Below are 8,137 nucleotides of genomic sequence, written 5' to 3'. Positions count from 1 at the left end.
CTAGGGATGTTTACAGTCACCCAGGGAAGGTTTAGAGAGGGAAGGGGCTCCCAAGGGGCACTAACATTTAGAGTTTTTTAGGGAAGAAGATGTCAACAGAAGAAAGTGCGGAGAGGCCAGGGAAAACCAAGGGGTGCCGTATTTTGGAAACCTGGAAAGGCATTGCTTCAGGATGACATGCTCTAATGGCCCAAGGTTGCTGAGAGGCTGAATAAAATACAGCCAGGAAGATATCCAGTAGCCCTGGAAATCTGGAGGTCGCTGTGCCCTTTGTACAAACGTTTCAGTGGAGTGGAGGGGATGGATGCAGGAGTGGAGTGGGGACCAGTAGCACCCACCTGCTGTGTCTAGGCTGCGAGCCTCTGAAAGACGAAGCGCACCTCAGGAAAACCAAAATCCTCAGTGGATACTTGGAGGAGGCGGGATGGAGCCCATGCAATGAGTTTAAGCTGCTGCCTGCCAGTGTGTGGCTGCAGGATAGCTTTGGGGACAAAAGAACAGTTTGTCAACTTACTGAACATTTGTCAGGAGTGGACATGATTGTGAGGAAACCGTTCTAGAAAAGTGTCCTTCTCTGCTTGAAGCTCACAAGTACAACAGATTCTACCAGGACCTGGAAGGAGAATAGCCTGTTTGTTTGACATGCACGTGGCAACAACACAAATCTGATCCATTAGGCACCTTAAAACCAGGAAATCATAAGCAAAAACATTGTTGACCCTCCCTCCCCCCTGAAGATATAGCAACATCATTTCTGGTGTTTAAAGAGTTTTTAAAGAATCTTGGACCAAACTTTCCTGATGGGAACGAGCTGAGCCTGGCGGATGTGCCTCTGCTTTGAAACCGTGGTTTACAGCTCAAGGTCCTCAGTGTTCTACTCACATGTCTTCTCTGCAGCAGGAGTGAGTAATATCCCTGTAATTAAAAAGTGTCTGGCACCTGGAAGCCAGAAGTGCCCACCCCCTGATGTCAATGATGTAAAAACAGTCCGCCAGCTCTTTATATTGTGAAGCTCGTACTTATTTATATCTGTGAGTTGGTCGGCCTCTGTGGGTTGCTGTGTCCCTTAAGTACTATAATCAATGCCACACTGCAGTGGTCCCCAGTCCTATGAATAGTTGCTTCCTAAGTAGTTCTTACATTTCAGGGACACCTTGTCTGCTCAGGATCTTAATTTTGTTATGAGTAATTGGGCGAGGAGGCAGGCCAGACTTTACGTTAAACCCTTCATCTGATGAGTTATTTCTGGCTTCTGGGGACAGTCCATCGTGCTGGGAAGAAGAGTGAGAATTTATGTTCCCCGAGCTTCCTTCTTCCTCTTTTACAAAGTGAAGTAGGATTATATTACAGGCCACGGAGCAGGACAGCACATATTCCCTAATGCAGGGGTCTTCAAAGTGTGATCCCTAGAGCATCCTCAGTGTCACCTGGGAATTCATTAGAAATGCAGTTTTATTCACTAACCCAAACCTATTGTATTCAAACTGGGAGGTGGTTCCCAGCAGTCTGGCTTTAACAAGCCCTCTAGGTGATTCTGCCACAAGCTTAACACTGAGAAGCACTCCCCTATCAGGAAGGAGAGAGATCCAGGGCCATTCCAGAATAGAAGAAAAAATTCAGATTAATGGGATTAACACTGGGCCTGTGGTTGACTATGTTACGTAGCGGTACAAATCTATAGGTTTGAACTCACTCTCTGAGGCCTTGGTGATGTCCCGTCTACCCATGCACTCACTGGAAAGGAGGGAAGGGAAAGGGAGGGAGTCATGAGGGGAATGTGAATTGGAGTGGAAGAAATAGAGGCAGCTTGAGTGAGATGTTAGATTGTAATAGGAAACAGAAAAATGACAGGGTTGTAAAGCATAAAAATATACATAAAAGGTGTTTCCAGGAGAAGGTCCACTTTCCTATATCTAAAACTTTGAGGTGTCTTTACAGATTGAAGGCTTTAATTTTTATGACTTTTTTTTTTCATATTACTGCTTTGGTTTCCTTTTTTAAAACTCAAAAAATGGTAAGAATCATTCTTTGCAGCAAAAATTTGCTTTGAACATGCTAATGTGTTATGGAATTCAACCATATCTGTAACATTTATTTTAAATGTGTGGTTAAGAACATTCTTGTTTGACTATAAATGCTCAGGAGGGGACCTTGCTACATCCTCTTAGTAGGAAATGGAATTCCTTTTTATCTCTGACATCTGGCTCATCCTTGGTGGGGTGGTCTTCCCTCCCCTCATCCATAATGTATGGTAACCACACAATGTGTGTCCTCTTTCCGTGGCTGTGACCAGATCTGAACCCCACTGCAATTCTGCAGGGACATATAACAAATGGTGCTGCAGCGTTTTTTGGCTTTTTTTTTTTTTTGGTTGGGAGGAGGTGAGGGATGCATATCCTAACAGCATCTTCAAAGTGCATAGGTAATGACATGAGGTCTTGGAAGATCTTAATAACTTATCAAAGGAAAAATAAATAGGCAAATGTACATTTAAAAAATTTTGAAAGTGGACTTTGATTTTTATACCCTGAAATTCAGTCCACAGCTAATAACATATGTGAAGAATATGCCTTCTTAAACAATATGCAAAAGCAAACGTTTTATTGCTAAAATAATATGGCATTTTATATCTCTGCATCTTAGTGTGAGTAGTGTTATTGCACCCTCACCTTCCTGCCTTTGATTTCCTGAGTGTAACTCTTGTGTTAAAAACACATCTGTCACTTTCATGTGCAGCATAGATGATTTAACTTTTTTTCTATTTTTTTTCTTTTTCAAATTTTTGTAAAATTAAGAAGAAATTGGGGGAGGTTTGCCAGATTTAGCAAATAAGAATACAGATTGCCCAGTTAAATTCAGTTAAATAATACTTTTTGTTTATTTGTTTGTGTTTGTTTTTTAGTATAACTATGTCCCAGGTGATATTTGGGACATATTTTCATTAAAAATTTATTCATTGTTTATCTGAGATTTAAGTTTAACATGGTGCACTGTGTTTTATCTGACAGCCCTAAATTGGTAGTAACTCCAAAATTATAGCTTCTAAGCATTATAGTCATTCAAAATTGCCCCAGCTATTAACTAAATTGCCTCAGAAAAGGATATCTATACCTGGATATTCTTGGGTTATATCTTATGGCTGTGGGCTATGTACACTTTTAAGTCACTCTGGAGGAAATTCTACCCTTTCCACTCCTCAAGAAATCACATCATATGCAGTGAATGTGGGCAATAGTCTTATAGGGATAATCTTCAAGACAGCCTACATTTTTTTTCCAGTGTAATTTTTAAATAGGTTATACACGCACATTTCTTTTTCCTCTCATAGGTTTTCTAAATTTATAATAAGTGACCTTTTGGTGCATTAAAAAAATTGTGATGAAATACACATAATTTAAATTTTATCATCTTAACTATTTTTTTTATAGTCTTCAAACATTATTGCATTTTAACCTTCATCATGTGACAATGCATTCATGAAACGATCTGCAGACTAGTTCTAACAAATCAAAGAACACTTTTAAGCAGACATGACTGTCCTAAATTGTATCTTAGGTAAGAATTTTACAAACATTGCTTATATTAGCGGTAACGCTGGAGCTGCAGAGCATTGCACCTTCTCCAAGCTGCATGTAGAGAACCACCAATAGTGTGGTGGGACCTGTGGCCCTTCCCACGGGCCTGCAGATGTGGGCCCTCACATCTCCCTGTGCTTGTGGACTGGTTTGGTGATCCAGTGGGTGTCAGGATTTCTTCTGATAGCCTTATGGAACGGATCAATGAGGGTAACCTCAAAGAATTTGTACGTGGAATCTTCACCAACCCAGTAAGAATTCAGGATTCTCAGAGCCCTATAGTGGCATCCAGCTTGCTTCTCGACAACAGACTGAAGACTTCAGGCAAACGTTAGTGGTTAACTCCATGATGGACAGGCTAGCCTTGGGTTGCACCCGTAGGAACAGCGTATGCGGCCACCACGGTGCATACGAATCTGATATATGACATAGCCTTGCTTGGCCTAACATCCCAGCCTGCTCGCTTTGACAGAGCAGATGTGGAGCACAGACAGCTGGTGGTACTGCCAGCAGTGCAGCCTGAGAAGGAAACGCATTACGTCCGACTGCTTCTTCCTCCATAGCTCCTGGATGTACTTGCAAGCGCCCATCTTGGTTTACCTGATGTTTGCGGCCCGGCGGAAAGGGAGAGCCTTTCTCCCACCTCATCTGAACTATTTTTTGAGGTGTATAGTTCCAAGGCAATAGTAGTTTTACATTCTTGTACAAATATCATCAACGTTCATGTTCAGACCTCTTTTCATATTGCAAAACAAAAGCTCTACCCAGTAAATAGTAGCTCTGTTCCCCCCTCCCTCCAGTCACTGACTCCACCTCCTCTAGTCAGTGATCTCTGTTCCCAGGTTTGACTGGCAGCAAGCACCTTCCCTGCATCACCCGGATTTCCTGCCCCTGTGCCCATCTTTCCCGTTGTCCGGTCCCTTCTCCCAGTGATCTGCAGGGAATGGACCGGGGGTTCCCTGGGGAGTGTAAAGTTGCAGCTTCCTGGTGAAGCTGCCCAGATGGCCATGCTTACAATGTTTGGTCTTACTTTTGCACCTTTCCTATTATTAATAACCAGCTAATTACAACTGTATCACTATGATTGTCTTAAGGCTTATTATTTTTTAAGTGAATTGCACGTTGGATATAAAAGTAATTTAAATTCCTCATACTCAGTTCTCTTATTATTCTGCTCATCAGCATTTGGCCTCTGTGGACTTGGAAAATATTTCAGCTTCTTGAACGTTATCATATATGTGGCATGAAACAAATATCTCTGCAACACCATTTGAAAATATTTATAGGTACCTTATTCATGGAGGTCATTGTTGGAATTTTGAGTTTTAGGCTTTTAAGCGGATCCTGGAGTCAATGATTTTTTAGATCTTAGGTCTGTCTGAATTCCTGAGCATGCTACTAACCATTTGGCCTGCAGGGGTTACTTTTAAGCTAATTTATTCTGGTTTCTCTCTGTGTTTTGAGACTTTAAATGGCTAACTTTGCATGAAACAAGCTTACACTAGGACCATCTGGTGTATCAAGGTGACCGATTCTCAACTCATTTGATTAAATGTTTCCTTCTCGAATGCTCTCTGCTAAATATGTACACACCTGGATATCTTGGGTTGTATCTTAGATTTAACACAAGGTCATTGTTTCGCAGTTGTTGGCTCCTTGTCTCACAAAAGGTGATGACAACGGTCATTTCAGGTACAATTATAAAATGATGCCAAAATAAAACCTCTTTTGTACTTTGCCCTAACTTGCCAGTATTAGTACAAGAAATTCGACACGAAATTCTTCACAGTTATTAATCTCAAACATCAAGGTCCAAAATCCTTGGAAGTGCTGGATTGGATTTTAGGCTGAGTTCCTGTCAGGGTTTGTGCTGTTTCATTCCTATGGCTGCCCTCCTTTCTGATGGTGCCATGGGAAGCTGGGTGAGTGAGCGTTAGTCTGCAGGGCGGTTTGTTTGACCTCATGAGCCAGGCAGGGTCAGGGTACAGTGGGGGAAGAGCACTACGTTAAAAGGCAGAGGACCCAAGATACATTTGGTTTTGAGTAGGCCCCTCGATTTCTCTTCATTGCCTTATTTTAAATAGTAGTGTTTGCCTGTTCCAGCTACCTCACTGCTTACTGTTGCAAAGATAAATAAGATATGATTTGTGAAGGCTCTTTGTAAATTCAAAAGCCCTCTACAAAAATAAATTTTATGTATCCCTTTGGATAAATGGGTTCATGTACCATGGACTTACGTTGAAAGAATTAAAATAATTTACGTTCAATAGGATTTTTACTGCTTCAAGTTGTTTTTACAGATAGGTCCCACTTGATCAGTTTCACACCTTGTGAAGTAGGAAGAACTGCTGATAATATCGGACCTACACTGGGAGAAAGGACACTGGAAGGTTTGGTCCCCTTGCTGAAGTCAGGACACCCAGGGTTAAAGCCCCAGGGTTTCTCTCCAGCCCTGGACCACTGTCGCCACCTGCACTTTCCCTTCATGCTCCTGGACAGGAGTAATAAATCCACCACTTGGCAGCTTCGTGTTATCCCCTTTCAGCTGAGCCCCGTGACACAGGTGAAGGTAGAGCTGTATGGTTTGAAGCCAGAGACCAGGAGCTCAGGGACCAGTAGGTTCAAACTGGGAGCCATTAGAGTGGGCTCTGTCTCTGCTTCTCCCGGTGACCGTACTAGGGAAATCAGTAGCCCAGTAATTTCTCGAGTCAGAATTTTAAACTTCCCAGTGGCTAAGAATATAAATGTAGGAAGGACTTAATGGCAGCAATCTGATTTGGGGCGGGGAGCATGTGTGTTATTTGCAAAGCAAACACATTATTTTTGGGTTGCTCATTTATCTTGGGGTGACTTGCTGGGGGGAGTTGCTGGAAGGAGGAGGGGGACAGGAAGGCTCGGCATTACCACAGACTCTTACATCTAGAGTGTCCTTCAGGGCGTTTCAAGGACCTTATGTCAGGCTTATTTGCGTATCTCATGAGGTCCTGCACAGGTGTTCTATAAACACCCGAGTGACCAAATGAATAAAACATGGAGGAGGAAAAGTCCTGCAATAGTTTATCTGAAGGGCCGGTTTAGTAGTGGGATGTATTCTAAATATGTTCATTCATTTAACAAATATTATTTTGAGCACCAACTATATGCTAGAGGCTCAGGATAATGTAGAAACAAAACAGGCCCCTATCTTCTTGGAGCTTGCATTTATGTTTTAGGTTAGAAAACATGGATGGAAACATTTGGAGGGAATTAATTAGCTGAGGTGTATATTCTAATTACAACTTGCTTGAGGAGATTGTCAGTACACTTTATATATATATGTATGTCAGTCAATGAATTAAAGTATATGTTATGAAGTGATGACAGTCATGAGTGTGTGTATATAAATACACATGTGTATTTGCCAGTAACATAGATTGCTAAGATTTGGTTCTAGGAATAATTCAGCTCTTATTTTTTTCAAAATTTGCAGAATTTTGTGTCAGAAAGATTGATAAAGGATGTGTTGTGTTTTTCTATGATCTTGTGTCTTAAAAAATTTTTTTTAAAAAAATTTATTTTTTAGAGAGAGGGAGAAAGGGAAAGGGAGAGAGAGTGAGAGAAACATCGATGTGAGCAAAACATGCATCAGCTGCCTTCTACGCACAGCCTCCTGGGGATCAAGCCCACAGCCCTGAGATGTGCCCTGACTGGAATTGAACTGGCAACCTTTTGGTGCACAGGACAACGCCCCACCAACTGAGCCACACTATCCAGGGCTCCTGTCTTTAAAAAAAAATCTTTTTACTGCATAACAAATATATTCATCAGATGTGAATTAAGCAGACACTAATTTAACTGTATATTTCAATATATCATTGGGATAGTTAAAAACATTTTGGATTCCTTCTCATTGTAGGGCAATCTCACAATTAAAATGGATTAGCATGTCATCACTTTTCTCAATCTTTTATTTTTTTCTTCATTTTTCTCAAAATAAACTAAAAGAAAACAAACCAACAATAAAAAAGGAGGTGAAAAGAATGTTCATAATTTCCCGAATTTTTTTATAATTCATATTCTTTTAGGATATCTTCTAATTAATTTCATCCAAAAATTCCACAGGATTGATATAAGATAGTCTCTTTGGCCTTGGTTCCTACTCTTTTATTTTTTTTAAAGATTTTTAATTGATTTTTAGAGACAGAGAGAAACATGGACATTAGAGCAAAGCATCAATTGGCTGCCTCCTGCACACTCCACACTGGGGATTGAGCCTGCAACCTAGGCATATACCCGGACCAGGAATCAAAACCTCAACCTTTTGGTGGATGGGATGACACTCCAACCAATTGAGCAACCAGCCAGGCTCCACCAAAGTTTACTTTTGGCTCATACTTTCTGAGTAGTCTGACAGGAGATTTCTACTCATTCTAGACCCTGAGGGACCCAGGTTGGTGGGACTTTATCTGGATATGTGCTTCCATGCAGGAAAGGAAGGGAAGGTGACAGATCATGAACTGTCCCTTAAAGCTCCCACCTTAAGGTGACACATTACAGCGGCTGAAACAAGTCCTATAGCCACA

The 8,137-nt window shown here is 41.3% G+C and overlaps 1 pseudogene; it reads right to left on the bottom strand.

Moving 5' to 3' along the window:
- Window positions 1–3,582: 3,582 nt before the first annotated feature.
- LOC102440382 lies at window positions 3,583–4,172 on the bottom strand (annotated as a pseudogene).
- Window positions 4,173–8,137: the final 3,965 nt, after the last annotated feature.

Source organism: Myotis lucifugus, unplaced genomic scaffold (genome assembly GCF_000147115.1).
Source record: "Myotis lucifugus unplaced genomic scaffold, Myoluc2.0 scaffold_62, whole genome shotgun sequence".
In the NCBI taxonomy this organism is placed as follows: Eukaryota; Metazoa; Chordata; class Mammalia; order Chiroptera; family Vespertilionidae; genus Myotis; species Myotis lucifugus.
The sequence above is the reverse complement of the archived record's forward strand: the minus strand, read 5'-3'. Positions and strand labels throughout refer to the sequence as shown.